The 14,705-nt window shown below is 42.6% G+C and overlaps 1 protein-coding gene across 2 annotated transcripts in view; it reads left to right on the forward strand.

Moving 5' to 3' along the window:
• ACVR2B (activin A receptor type 2B) overlaps positions 1–14,705 on the forward strand; it is a 172,515-nt gene that overhangs the window by 25,687 nt on the left and 132,123 nt on the right. The gene's annotated exons all lie outside the window — the stretch shown is intronic.

Genomic DNA, 14,705 nt, shown 5'->3' on the forward strand with positions numbered 1-14,705 from the left:
TGTGGAATGGCTATCATCTTTCTGTTTATTCCATGGTTTCTTGCACCTTCCTGCGAAACATCTGGTACTGCCCAGTGTGAGACACATGATACTGAACTAGATGGACCACGGGTCTGTTCTGGTCTAGCAATTCCTATGTTAAATACAATGAGTCATCGTCTTGTCCCATCCCTGTCCCCTCTCCTACAAAAGATGTGTGATTTTATTTGTAGTAGGACCATATTGCCAACTCAGGCCTTAAAAATCATGAGATTGGTTTAGAAATTGTGATTGTATAAAAAATAACTTTGAGGTTCTTTGCCATTGCTTTCTGGTTTCTGAGCCTTCAAGAAGCACCCTGGTCCACACCAGGCATTGCAAAATTTACAATAAAATGGAGGGAGGTGGTAACGCTGTGGGCAGTCAAATACACATGTTGGATTAGAGTTGTGAACCTGTTACTCTTCATAGTGTGTGAAAGTCTGTTGTTGTAGTTCTCCTTCAAATAAAACTTTGTGTTTATTTTGCTTCAACACATATTGCCAAAGCAGCCTGTTTCACCTGGTTGCACTCTAACCCCACAGCTTAACCTGCTACTTGTGGAGTGAAAACACAGCAGGGTTAAGATTTCCAGTCCTGCTCCATTACTTTCCACAAAAGTAAGAAAATGTGAACAAGTGCCCTTCAGTATTATGTGGGCAGTCAGATATACCATGGAAAGGCAATCCATGTGTTTTTGATAGCTCCAGCCTCACAAGCCTTTGTTTTACAGACAGGTTTTCCTCTTGTGCTAATGTTAGAGGAATTACTGGGTTTAGTTGCCTTTTGGTGTTTAAGAGCTAGCTGCCAGGAAGTCCAGAAAGCTGCTGGATCACTCTCATGCATCAAGCAGTAGGACTGTATCACTCCTGTCTTAATCATGTTCACTGGCTTGCTGTCCATCTCTGAGGGCATCCTGGTTTTTTGCATCCTCAGTGATATTTGTGAGGGATTTTCACTCTTACAGGAAACCAAGTCAGTTGTGTCTAGGTGTATTTTTGGGGAACCTGTTTTCTCTACCATTTCTTCTCCAACTTGCCCTCTCCGGTGACTTTTCTGCTGCACTGAGGACAGTATCTGAGAGGTAACTGCAGATGCTCTTCAATAACTATTTTCTCATTTGTCACGATGACAAAAGCTGGACCTGGAGAAAGGGCATAGGGAGGGTGTAGTCATGACTGCCAGCCGGTTTGGGGCTTTTTTGTGGCAGCTGCTTTGGGGAAATAGACCCCTTTGAAGAGGAAAGGTGGGAATGGTCCTGTGTTTCATAGGTTATATCTCGAGCATATAGGAAAGGGTGGCCTGCAGTTCAGAGGAGGACAGGGCTGTAGCTAGCACTCCTGCAATGGGCTACAATTCAAGGGGATCTTGATAAATTGTAGAACTGGGCTGCAGACAACAAAATGAAATTCACCAAAGACAAATGTAAGGTGTTACACTTAGGGTGGGAAACCCAAATGCACAAACAGAATGGGGGATAACTGGCATGGCAGCAGCACGGCTGAGAAGGATCTGGAAGTTGTGGTGGATCACAGCCTGAAGATGGATCAGCAATGCGATACTGTTGCAAAAAAACAAATGTAGTTCTGGGTTGCATTAACAGAGGCATAGCATGCAAGTCAGGGAAGGTGATAGTTCCATTCTACTTGGCGCTGGTTAGGTCTAAGCCGGAATGCTGTGACCAGTTTTGGTCACCGCTGTATAGGAAGGTTGTAGAGAAACTGGAAGGGATCCAGAGATGAATGACAAGATGATCAAAGGGATGGAATGCGAGCCATATGAGCAAAGGCTGAAGGAACTGGGTATGTTTAGTTTGGAAAAGAGGAGATTAAGGGGCGACATGATAGCGGTCTTCAAATACTTGAAAGGCTGCCAAAAAAGATACAGAAAAATTGTTCTCTCCTGCCACAGAGGGCAGGGCTCGAGGCAATGGGTTCAAACTGCAGCATAGCAGATTTAGATTAAATTTTAGGAAAAACTTCCTAACTATAATAACAGTAGAACAATGGAACAGACCTGCCTAGGGAAGTTGTGGAAGCTCCTTCACTGCAGGTTTTCAAAAGGAGGCTGGATAATGATTTGTTTTGGGTGGTGTAGATGTAACAAATCCTGCATCTTAGCAAAGGGTTAGACTAGATTACTTTTGTGGTCCCTTCTAACCCGTCTGTAGCTCTGATTTTATGAGTGGCCTTGGGAAATCTATGGGTGATGGCTACATAGAATCCCCATAGGTTTGCTAGGTCATATTTTGGGTCACTCCCACCCTGCCTCCCAATTGTGGCTGCCACTGAATTGCAACCTTCACTTGACTCCCAGCACCTATTTTAAGGTAGGGGAGGTCAACTTTAGAGCCTCTTAGCCTAAAGGAACCACCTTCTCCTTCAAGAGCCCACTGATCTTGCATTTTTTTTTAAGGATGGTTTTTTTTGTATCCTCAGATTAATAGTCATTAGTACAGAGCTGGTTGATAAAGACTTCTCTTTATATTTCTAAAAAGTGTAGATAGTTGTTTGGGGGCAGACCATGTACAGAGCTTATAATTCTTTACACACACCTCCTCCTCCTTGTGTCCAAAGGGCTGTAGAGAGAAAATTTGATCAAAACCATTCCTTTCTTACTTCCTCCACCTCCTGGGGTGCATTCTCAGCAAGGCTGCCAGAGAGGTAACTGCAGTTGCTTCCATCTGCCTCCTGTGTCTCATTAGGACATGTGGGCAAGCTCATGGACAGATGGGTGTGTTAGCTGTGGCTTACAGATGCTGCATGAGAGAACTCACAAATGCAGATACACTGATGTAGTCCTGTTCCCCCACCCCACACACTCTTGAGTTACATCCTCTTAAATGCACAAGGCATTACAAAAAGAGAGATTCAGCTGACTAGCAATGTTGAAGTAGAGTGATATTGAGATCTTTTCTAGCAGATTGTGATTTTAAAAATACTTGCCAAAACTTCATACAGTTAAAGTGTCAGATCCGTTATGCCCAAAACACAGGGCTTTTTGTTAAAACAAACAAAAATTTTTTTTACAAAACTGAATATTAAAAAAGTAAAAGTAACTGTAAAGAAATGCCATTCTCCTGTAGTGTTTGCAACCTACACATTCCAGTGCTCTGCCTACTAGCACATGGGAACCTGAAAGTGAAACTGACCATTCTATTTTTATTGTCCAAGTTGAGCAAAGGGTGGAAAATAACTGTAGCCTACAGTATTAATAACACATAAGGACTTTTTAAAAAACAACACTTTCCCACTTAGGGGTCTGGAGAGCCCAGCTGCTGAAAAGAGGCTTAATATTAATATGTTGTGAGGGGAATAATAGGGATGTTTGTAAGAGTGTGACAGACCATCTTGTTTCCGATCTCTTCTCTCCATCACCTCCCCAGTCTCCGCTCCCAAGTCTTACCAAATCTTCTCTTAAAATGCTGCATCAGCCCAGTTGCGTTGCTCAGTGAAGACAGTACTACGCTGATGGAAGTGCTTCTATAGTCGGTGTAGTTAATCAACCTCCCTGAGAGGCAATAGCTATCTACACCAGGGGTTAGGTCGATATAACTGAATCGCTTGGGGGTGTGTGTGTATTTTTCACATCCCTGAGCAACGTAGTCATACTGATGTTAGTTTATAGTGTAGGCGTGGTCTTATTTTCAGGTGAATTAAAAACATTTCTGGTGTCTGCAACTCCTGTATATAGTATTTGCGTACCCCTTGCTCTGCTGAGTGGATTCTTGCAAAGACACTAGATACTACTGTCTCACTTGCTGATAGCATACTTTACTTTTATTCAGCATGAATAACTCTTGGGCATGATATTAAGATAATGACCCTTGCATAATGTAAAGAGGAAAGGTCCACAGTATGCATTAGCTTTCTCTACCTGTTTGTTTTACTCGTTCCTCCTAGATTGGTGGCAGTGACTGACAGAAACCTTACTTTTCAAGTAAGAAATTATCTCCTCTAGAAAATACAAAGGTTATTGTGTATAGGTGCAGCCTTTCAGCTGTGAAAGAAATAATGTGACCTTTGTTCTTTTAGAATTCACCTCAGTTGATCCACCCTGCATGTCCTTTAAGGTAAGCAGTGTAAGTAGCTGACAATCAAAGTGGGGAGGAGTAGAGATCACGAGCCCATTTGTGGCTGACCTAGTACTATCTGACATTTTACATATTTGAAGAGGGAGACAATTCATATAAAAGTTACATATTTCTGTATTTTTAAAGACTGTGGTTCATATTAGTCTTGAGAGTGAAGTATCTGAATTTCTCTCCTATGTGAGGATCTTTATCCTTATACTTTTTTTATTGTCCGCTTAAGCCTTCACTTCTGCACACACTGTGATGCTTCACTTTACATGAATAGCCCCATTGAAGCCAATGAGACTACTCACATACTTAAATGTGTGTAAATATTGGCAAAATTGGGGCCTAAATTTTGATGATTCCCCCAATTAATTTCAAGTAAATTTTTTTTTTGAAAGAGGGGAGGGGGCAGGAGGGTGTTAGTTCATGTGTTCCTGTCTCCTATTCTTGGAACACTAAACTATAATTCCAGCCCTAGCCCAGACGGTTTGGGAAAGGCTTTGGGGTCTCCATTTGTAAAATCAGGGTAAAACACATATACATACTCTATGGGGTGTTGTGAGGATTAAAGTTTGCAAAGAGCTTTGAAGATGAAGCCCTTATTATTGAGGCAAAAAGGTCTAGACTGCATCGCCTCTTTTACAAACAAAACATTTTTTTCAAAGATTGGTATAGTTTGGGGTTTCAGGAATTCTGGAACAATAGACCATTCCTCCCCCCACCAACTTCCTGCCAAATCAGGTTTCGGAACCTAATAGTATCTGTATGGTATGTACCTACATGTGTTTTGAATTATTAGAGAGAGACCATGTCAGTTTCAATCACATTTTTAGATTTAAAAATTTAAAATTCAAAGCTAATAAGCTTTGGACATTTTGATTTTTAAATTTCTAATTTTGTTGACTGTTGAGCTTTCTTAGCACACAGTGAAAAGGCTTAAAGTCTGCCGTGCAAATGGTTGATCATGTCTTTAATGACAGCTTGGCAGCTGGCTTCTCTGCCTGTGTTGGTTGGCAGATGACCTGAAATGGCACGCATTTGTGGGGGAAAGAAGAGAGGGAGCTGGAGTGGACTTTCCTCTCATGGCTAGGAATGTTTTCCTTTCAGTTGTTTTTTCCAGAGTGCTGACTCTTTCATTTTCATTCAGTTGTGATTAGTGAGTGGCCCAGATAGAAAGGAAATAAAAGCAGAATTAACATAGATGATTCAGGACAGCATCTGAAAGGAGAGGAGTGGAGGGGGCATGCACACAGTAGCCCAAGTGTGGTGGGTGTGCGTGTCCTTTCTCTCTAATAGTCTTTCAAAGACCTGTCATAACAGGAGGCCCTTGGATTCTGCCTCGTTTCTCTAAAATCCATCACATTCTCTGTGTTTATAATAGACACGTTGCTCCCATGTGTGACTTAATTAGAAAGATTTGCCTTCTGGGGGAGGCATTTGGAAATACACTACTGATTGGTAGTAGCTTGGAGCCACACATTTTTGCTGCATTCTCACATACCTCTAGCCAGACAGGTTAGTCAGGACTCTGCCAAGCCAACAGGTGGAAACAAAACTTTCTGGATCTGACCCAAGACCAGAGTTGTGATAATATCTTTGAGATGTTTTTCTGATGAGTGGGGGAAGGGGTCGCAAGCAGAAATCTCCATTACAGATTTGCACTTGTTGCAGCTGTATTCTTGTCAGTGCATAGGAAAATGCAAGTTGTCAAACTACTGGCTCCTTCAGAATATGACTCTTCCCCCTCTCCCCTTTCTTTGTGAATCCTGTCTGACTCACTCCTTAAATGCCTCTGTTCCTGCCCCCTCCCCCCAGCACCTCCATTCCAACATGGATCACCTCTTTCCAAAGCGCTTTCAATCAGGCAGGCACAGCAGAGGGGAATTTTGTTTTTATTTTCTTGCCACACTTGCCTGCTACACACTGTCACCCACACTGCTTTCAACCCAGCCGGTTGCAGCCTCAGCCAGCTGCTCTATTCTATCTGCTCTGCAGTGTTTGGTAGCAAAGTCCAACTGCAGCCTTTTCCGTTAGTGGCCTGGAAAAGCTTCCTTTGGTTTCTGAAGGAATCCAGCTGCAATGCTTAGTTGTTGAGGATGTTTGAATATAAGGAGGAACCAAATCTTTTTTATTTATTTATTTATTATTTTTTAAAAAAAGCTGTGATCAAAACTCAGTGCCGTGTGCAGCCAATACACTGAGAAGCTGATAAAATCTGGGAAGTCACCTTTAGGGCATGGGACTTACTCTGGTTATGTTAAATGCACATTTCTTCTTGATTTTTGTTTAACACCTCTTCTTCCAAGACACTGCAAACAGTTGCTGAAGATTCTGAATGGGCTGAATGTGCCACGAGTGAATTCTGCTTTCCCCCCCAAAATAAATAAACCTTTTTATCCTAATCATGACCTATTCCACAGCCTTCCCTTCAGACTAAGAATAGACTCTTATTTTTCAGACTTCCCTTCTTCCAAAATCTCCAACAGAATTTGAAAGGATGTATTTCAGAAGCGAATTTAAGCCTACGTTAGGACCTATTATAAGCTCTCTTCCCCCTGCTGCCTCTCCCGCCAAAGGTGTCCCTCAGAGATTAGGTTCCCTTCTTTTGAGGCGATTCTCTGTATTGTGGTCTGAAAGAAATGCAGCTTCTTGAGCCGTGGTTCATTCGTTCATTCTGGTTACCGTACATCAAAGACTGTATGATGTGGCCTTTTGGCTGCTGAGTATTGCATTTCACACTCCCTTCCTCCTGAGTAATGCAGGTGACTTGACTGTATTTTCCTTTATTTGTCTGGGCTAGAGAATCTCAGGACTAGAACTTGGATTGCTCTCTCCAGATGGTACCAGTAACAGTATTCATCAGCATTGGTGAATACTGACCCCTGCCATACGATGTCATAATGATTTTGTTTTGACCTGGTTGTCAGCTACGTCATAGATCAGTCCCCAATTATTCCGTATGTTAACTGTCCAAATTCATGTGCTTTAGCTTTATTGCATAGTTTTATAACCTAAATGGCCAATTGCCTCAACAATTTTCAAATGGCTGTCAGTCAGTTTAAATCCCTTTCATTTCCCTACTGCATATTTCCAGTGCTTCTGGACCTGCTGCGTGAGGCAGTGTGAAGGATTTCTCCCTAAATGATTGGTCTTCGATAACACTTGCCTCAGGAAGCTTTGGAAATGCAACAATTCTCAGCTCCATTTTTGTCAGAGATTTAATAATAAGGGATGATGCTTGGAAGTGATGGTAAGAAACTGGTCTTTATTTCTTGGATTCCTGAGGGGTTCATGACAGGGTCGAGTCACAAACTTCAGTAGCTATTGTTACTGCACCAAAATGAAACTCTGTCCATAGTTGTTCCTAGGTGAGCAGTTTTCAAACTTTAATGCTGTTTTCATGAAGGGTCAAAAAGTGTATTTTAAACCCAGGTTCGGCTAACTTGTGTTACAGTTCTAGTGGAGACAAGGCAATTGTTGTTTTAGATGGCCAAGGTAAGTCCTAGGCTCCATCACACCCCAAAAGTTTACCTGGACCAGCTAACATGAGTTAAAACTATGGCTATGTCTTCAAATGCCAAAAAAGGCGGGGGTTTTACAGCGAGATAACTAACACCCAGATGAGAACAGACTCTTTCCCCCCTCCCCCCCCCCCAGTTTACAAAAGGCCTAAGGCCCAGCATACCACATCTAAAACTCAGAAGCTCTTGATAAATCACCTTCCTAATATTACTGCATGTGGTTACAGCGGGCTGTTGTTCTGTTACTATAAACCAATCCTTTTACCACCTGACAGGCTTGTATGTCTTTTGAGGTACTTATGGGGCCATATGAGAACTGCTGACCTGAGCAATGCAAACTGTTTTAGGAAGAGACAGAGATGTTCAGAAAATTGAAGGCTTCTCAAATAACTTTGATCTTTGGGTGAAATCCTAGCCCCACTTAAGTCAAATGGGAGTTTTACCACTGACGTCAGTGGGGGTTTACCCTTTGCATCAAAGGCAGAAAATCCTTTCCATAACACCGTTGCTGTAGCTCTTGCAACTCCCCCACTGGCCAAGCTTTTAGAGAAGAAGCCTCCTTCCTTGCTTCCTCCACTGCCCGCCCCCCCTCCCCCCGCCTGGATTATTGAACAGTAAAAATAGGACTCTCAGGATCCAGAGTTATGTGAAAAACTTGCACTTATTTCAGCACATGCATAAATTTTATTTCATAATTTTTCAGTGTTGCAAATACAAATTACACCATCTTCCTTTATTTACAATCCCCAAATCCTTAGGTTGGACATGTGAATTAGATTAGCTGATTTCAGTTGTTTAAACACAAGGAGTTCTGTGCAGTAGGCCATCAATGTATTGTGCATTTGGGGGTTAGACTAGATGACCCTTGCAGTCCCTTCTAACCCTATGATTCTGTGATTAAGGCCAGGCCTTGGCATTTGTTTTTAGTTTGTAATCCAATACCCAGCTGCTTCAGCGTCAAACTACAAGCAGCTATTTAGCGGGTCAGCTAGTGTTGAGGAATGCATTGTGGTGCTGCTTACTTCATGTAGAAGTCTTATACACAGAACAGTGAGGTTCAATTAAAAAAAAAAAAAGGCCCACAAATAGAAGCTTTATGTGGATGTTAAGCCACATGGAGAGAGTAATGTGACAAAGAGAGCTAGATTTATAGCCTGTAGTCCACACAAACATTCTTGATGATGAGAACTGAAGCAGTTTTCAGTGTGTCAGGGAACCGGACCAACAAAAATGATAGCTCTGCAGCTGTTCTGTTGCCTCATACTCCCTGGTTGGGGGTGGCATGGAGAAAAACCACACCCACTAAAAGAAATTGTGATTTGCGTTTGTATTTGTGTTTCACATACCCTGGGAACAAACTGCAGTTTGGGCTCTAATTTTGAAAGAAGGCATTACCTGAGTTCAAATATTGGGATGCATTGTGATCACACACAACATCAGCAACACTTTAATTCCTAGTGTTGCTTTAAAGAGGAAATAAACATTTGAGTAGATCAGCACATACATATGGTTTCTAAGCATTCCATAGATCACTCATGTGCAGGTGGCAGCTTGAGACGCAACATATTTCAGAAACGTTGGAGTTTGTAACTTCTGAGAATGATACTGGAGGAGAAATGCTTAGACTCGTGCACACATATGCTCTCCCTCTTACTTGGCTTAACTCTTGAACAGTCTGTAGTGTAAATCCAATTTTTAAATTAAGTAAACTCAGTCAGCATGGCACTCTTGCAGGCACTGAAGTCCTTTATCTATAGCAAGCAGCAGCAGTTTCCTATCCTGACGTCTGTCAATTTGTCTCAGCTCCCTTCTGCATGACTATCTCTAGTGGTGAAATGTTAATTCAGTTTCCCAAGTCTATTATTAAATCCTGGTGGTGTGATATGGACACATCTGTATTAGGAATTGGTTTAAGGCCACCATTTTACACAGATGGCTAAATAGTCATTGGGTGAAATCTACTTCTGGCTGCTGCTGACTGGGGCTGGGGTTTGAACCATGGACACAGAAGGATACAAGTCTTTGTTGTGTATTCCATTTCCAATCCTCTGAGCTATTCAGTCCAATAAAACATTTATTAGGTGAGGTGCTATGTGCTCCAACCAGTGTCAAGTTTCCAAAGTATTTGTAACTGAGAGAGCATAAGAGAATGTCAAAAGGAATTCGTTAAATTGTACTTGGATAGTCTCACTGCCTAATATCTGGCTGTAAGGAGTTTGGTAACAAAGTAGAGCTTTGAGCTATGGACAGCTGGGATCTGAAATGCACTCTGCTTTTGCCTTTCCAGGGTGAGAAGCATTGTAGCAAAGATTCTTAAGAGGATATAAGATTCAAACATCTAACTGCCTCAAGATAAGTTTAAGAGCTGACAGACCTCTGGCTAGTCATCAACAGGTTAAGGAGATAATCCTAAAGATGGCTAGTCCTGTAGGTTAGAAAATAAATGTTCATAACAATCTGTCTGGTTCCTGTGTTGTAAGGAATGGACAGTGGGGACACTTGTTCTTCTGCTAAGTCATTTCCTAGGTCACTATCTGAGCTTTATCTCTAAGAACTGAGCAAAGAAAAGGGATTTGTTGACTCACTATAGTTATTAAAGATGGTAAAATAGGTTGTTGACCACAGACATACTGTACAGGCATCCAGTTGACAGCTAGACACCACATGCTATATCAGAACCCAAGACCTGGTACTGCCATTTAAGCTAGAAGTAATCCTCCATTCGCTGTCAACAGTATTACCGCATATGGCCTCTTGGTAGGCCAGCCACTGAACTACAGTTGTAGTTGCAAACACTTGAGCAGATCAGACATGGTATCTAGATAAAGGGCAGCGGTACACTGACACGGTAGTATTTTAAACTATACTGCAACAAAGGTCCCTTTTTGTGGCTTCACTAGAACAAAGAAAAAGTAATACATCTTTTGATATGAAGCTTTTGGATCCTGACAAGGAGTTCTAGTCTCTTAAAACAAAAAACCCATACTTAAAAATCCCACAAACCAAAATACAACCATGGAATTATGACAACAAACATGGGATCAATTTAAAGGACCCCTGGTTGTGTGGCCTGATCTGGTTTCACAACAAACATCCTTGTGACTTTTTATGGCCCAGGGATAATCTTTCTATTGTCTGGCTCAGTTTGATTTAGCAATTGCCTTGAAGCATTTTAAAGATGACTTTGCTCTTTCCAGCTGTTTACCTTTGTGTAGAGTGGACACAATAAATATTCCTAGGAATGGTACAAGGAAAACCAGCATGTAAAGTTCAGCAAGTTATAAAACACAGGATGGGCATATGTATGACAGCACCACGGCAAAATACAGTTGTTTTTAAGCAAAGTGCCATTGACTTCAGTAGAAGTTGCATGGATAAAGATGGCATGATGTGGTCTTGCATCTATCTTGTGTCTAAAGATATTTTAAATGTAAAACTCTGCAGTTTATTGCCTTACTTTTATGGGCATCTTTCTGCTCAATAAGCAATAGTGTTGGGCCCTAGAAACAGCTTAATTAAGTGTAAGGGGACTGTTGCCCCCTTACTAACATTCAGTGGGGGTGTTTTGGTTGGCTAGCTCCCAGTACTAAAAGGGGAAGGGTCTGTGGGAAACCAGGACTCTGAGACTGATAGTCCCCTGGAACAATGGGGAGAGGCCAATGCTCCAGATCAGCCTGAATGACAGGGTGGGCAGGCTAATCAGAGTGTCAAGAGGCCAGGGAGGTCCCGTCCTCCATGTGAGCTGGATTTGCCTGGGTCAGACAGAGTGAGGCCGAGCTAAGGAGAAAGCAGGGGCCCAAGCTAAGCTGGGAAGCAGAGCTGTGCCAGATCCAGAGGAACCAGAAAAGCAGCACAGAGAGAGCAAGACCCTGTCCTGGGAGCAGAGCTGCAGCAACCAGAGCCAGAGGCACAGCCCAGAGAGAGCAGACTTGCCCTGGGAGGAGAGCTGCAGCAACCAGAGTCAGAGGGGCCAGAAAAGCAGCCCACGAAGCAGGCCAGTGCTGGGAGAAGAGTCACAGAAGCAGCCTGCAGAGCAGACCTGTCCTGGGAGCAGAGTTGCAGCAACCAGAGCCAGAGGGGCCAAAGAAGCAGCCCAGGGAGCTGGAGGCAGAGCAGCAGCAGTGCAGAGACAGAGGGGTGCAGCTGGGGCTGGAGCAGTCCGGAGCTGGGTGCGGTGAGCAGCTGGGGAGACTGAGAGGGACCCTGGCAGCAGGCCCAGCACAGGGAGACGCCTCAGCCAAGAGGCTCTGCAGGCCAGGCCAGGCTTGGATCGTAGCCCCGACAGGGCGGGGGCAACACTGGGAAGAAGGGTCCTACCACTTAGAGCCTGAGAGCATGTGGCCACCACCAGAGCAAGTGTCCAACCCACAGCATCCCTACAGAACAGCCAGGGCCTGAGAAGGAGGCCTGGGACTTACAAGGAAGAGACTGAACTGCCGTGACATTCCAGAGACACTGTTTGTGATGTTCCCTGCCACAGAGCGGGTTGATGTATTTCCTTTAATGTTTCCCATTTTTCCTTATTTTTAAAATTAATTGTTGATTAAATAACTTGCATTTGCTTTAAATTGTATGTAATGGTCAATGGGTTAGAGAATTGCCCAGTGCAGAGAGAGTACCCTGGAGTGGGGACACCCTAGCCCCTGTCCTAGGTGACCACAGCAGGTTTGGGGGTCGAGCCCGCCAGGAATCGTGGGCCTAGCCTTGTTGGGGTTACGAGGACTCTGCCAGACAGGAGAGTGGAAAAGGAGTCCTCAAGGGCAGGGAGGCCACTGCGTAAAGGAAGTGGGAGCGAGGATTCAGATCCTTTCGCTAGGCCACTTCACCGGGGTAGTGCAGAAGCCAGGAAAGTTCCCCACAATAGCAGGACTATTCCCCTGCTTACATAAGCAAGGTTTGGAGTAATACCTTTTCTGTGCCTGTTACTGTTGGATTGAGATCTCATTGGAGATCTGCCTGGAGTTTGCAACTATGACTATAGGTCAGACTTTTATCTGAGCAATTCAGCATTGTTTATCAGATCCCTGGGTAAGAGTTCAGTTTCATTGCTAAAGGAAGAACCTCCTTTCAGTGGAGAAATGAATTCAAGAGATATTGGAGAGATGGTGGTCCACACCTGCTCCAATTCCTGTTACATTAAAGCGATGGAAGACAGTGAAAAAGAGAGTAATATTCTCTTTACAGACATTTACTTTTCATGTCCTGGGAAGAAAACCCACAAGTGTCCTAAAAATAGTGTGGAGGCAGTATGCTTTGGGAATGTGTGAACTTCTATATTGAAGACTATTCTACCTTCTTTGAACCAGAATAGTAAAAATGCAAATAGGAGTTGCTGATATTTTATCCGGAAGGTCCTGTACGAGGCAGCAAAGTAGGATCTGCCTACCTCAAAGCGGAGTGCTGCCAGGTAGATTTCTTACCGTGTTAATGAGGTCTTTAGAGTTAGAGCGGTATTGGATCCTCTGGATGCATTTGGCCCTTCGTGGTAGTTGTCTAGCTGTTTCTAAAGGTGAGTACCTCCTTCAGCTCAAGAGGCTTGTATAGGTGGCCACATCGTTCTCATTTTGCTGCTTTCAGTGTCAGGATGGGTTAGGTATCTAGACATCTTTGCTGTGTCCTTGGTCCAAGCTGTAGTGGCCTGCTGCCTGATTTTCTGTTGAGCTACTTTCTGTCAAACCTTGGGTAGGTACAAGAAGAGCTAGGCGCGTCTGATGATGCTTATTTGACTTCTGTAAGATCTGGTGCACAAAGAGCCAGCTCATGCCTGGCCCACTTTTGACAGACTTTTGACACCCGCTACTTTTAAGTACCAAGATTAAAAACTAGCTGATAGAAGTAATGACTTCTTGCACATATTGTTTTGGGATGATCTAGAGATAGTGTGCTGGTCTTTTTAACAAACACCTATTAAAGAAAGATTTAATAGGTGATTGAATAAAATCATACTTTTTCTCGCTGAAAACTAGCTTTTAAAATCTTAAGCTAAAATTTTCAGTATTTTTGAAAATCAGGCCACTTGTCAATGTAAGTATCAGACCTTAAGCTCCCAAGTTTGATGAAGTTGTGCATGGCTTCTTAAAGTTTATTTCCAACTTTCCATGTTAAGCAGCTGTAAGAATGAACATGGAATTTATATTTTGATTACTGTGTACTGTTCAGTTGATTATGTAAATGACAGCTGACTTTAGAGCATGTCTATATGGAGTCACTCAGGAAAGTTTATCTGGAATAACAAAGCGTGAATTTATAATGGATTAGTTAAACTGCATTAAGCCTCTGTGTGGACACTTATTCAGAATTTAAGTGGCTTTAATTTTATTTAGCTCAATTCAGTTCCAAATTTGGAAGCTACATCAAATTAAGGCCACTTTAAACCTCTGTGTGGGCATTCTGATTCAGATTTAATGCGGTTAACTAATCCACTTTAACAGTTGTTCTGGATTAATTTTCCCGAGTGTCCCCATGTAGACAAGTGATTACGGCCCTGATTATCTCTGGCATGGACTTTGAGTCATCATTTACACTCATGTAAAGAGAGAGTGTAAAATGGTATCGTCCAGGTTTAGGATAATTTTGCACTCACTTTATACTAGTGCAAATGACTACACAAGGTGCAGGGTAACAGAATCCGGCCCTATATGTCTTCCTGTCAAGCAGCCGAAGTAGGGCAAATTGTTTCTGTTTGGCTGTAACTGGTTCTCCATATTGGCTGTTCTGGTTGGTTCAGCTTTCAGTGCAGATGATGATGATACAGTAAAAACTTTCATAATGCACGCTCACAGGTTTTGCCATTTGGGTTTTAAAGGACAATGTAAATAACATGGTTTTTACTTTTTTTTTTAATAAACTGCCTAAAAAATCTGAACATTGAGAAGATATCTTTATATTATAGGACTAGAAGATGTATTGCATGAACGAGTGAATATCCTACAGTCTTCAACTACAATCTTCTAGTCACTTTGTGGGTTTTGATTCAAGATTATCTTTCATACAGGCATCAACAGTGGGGAGAAAAAATGAAGTTCCTAAATGCTGCAGAAGACAAAACAGGCCACAGTTGGATGCCATGGAATGTTATGCAGTTTAAT

Source organism: Lepidochelys kempii, chromosome 2, assembly GCF_965140285.1.
Source record: "Lepidochelys kempii isolate rLepKem1 chromosome 2, rLepKem1.hap1, whole genome shotgun sequence".
NCBI lineage: Eukaryota > Metazoa > Chordata > Testudines > Cheloniidae > Lepidochelys > Lepidochelys kempii.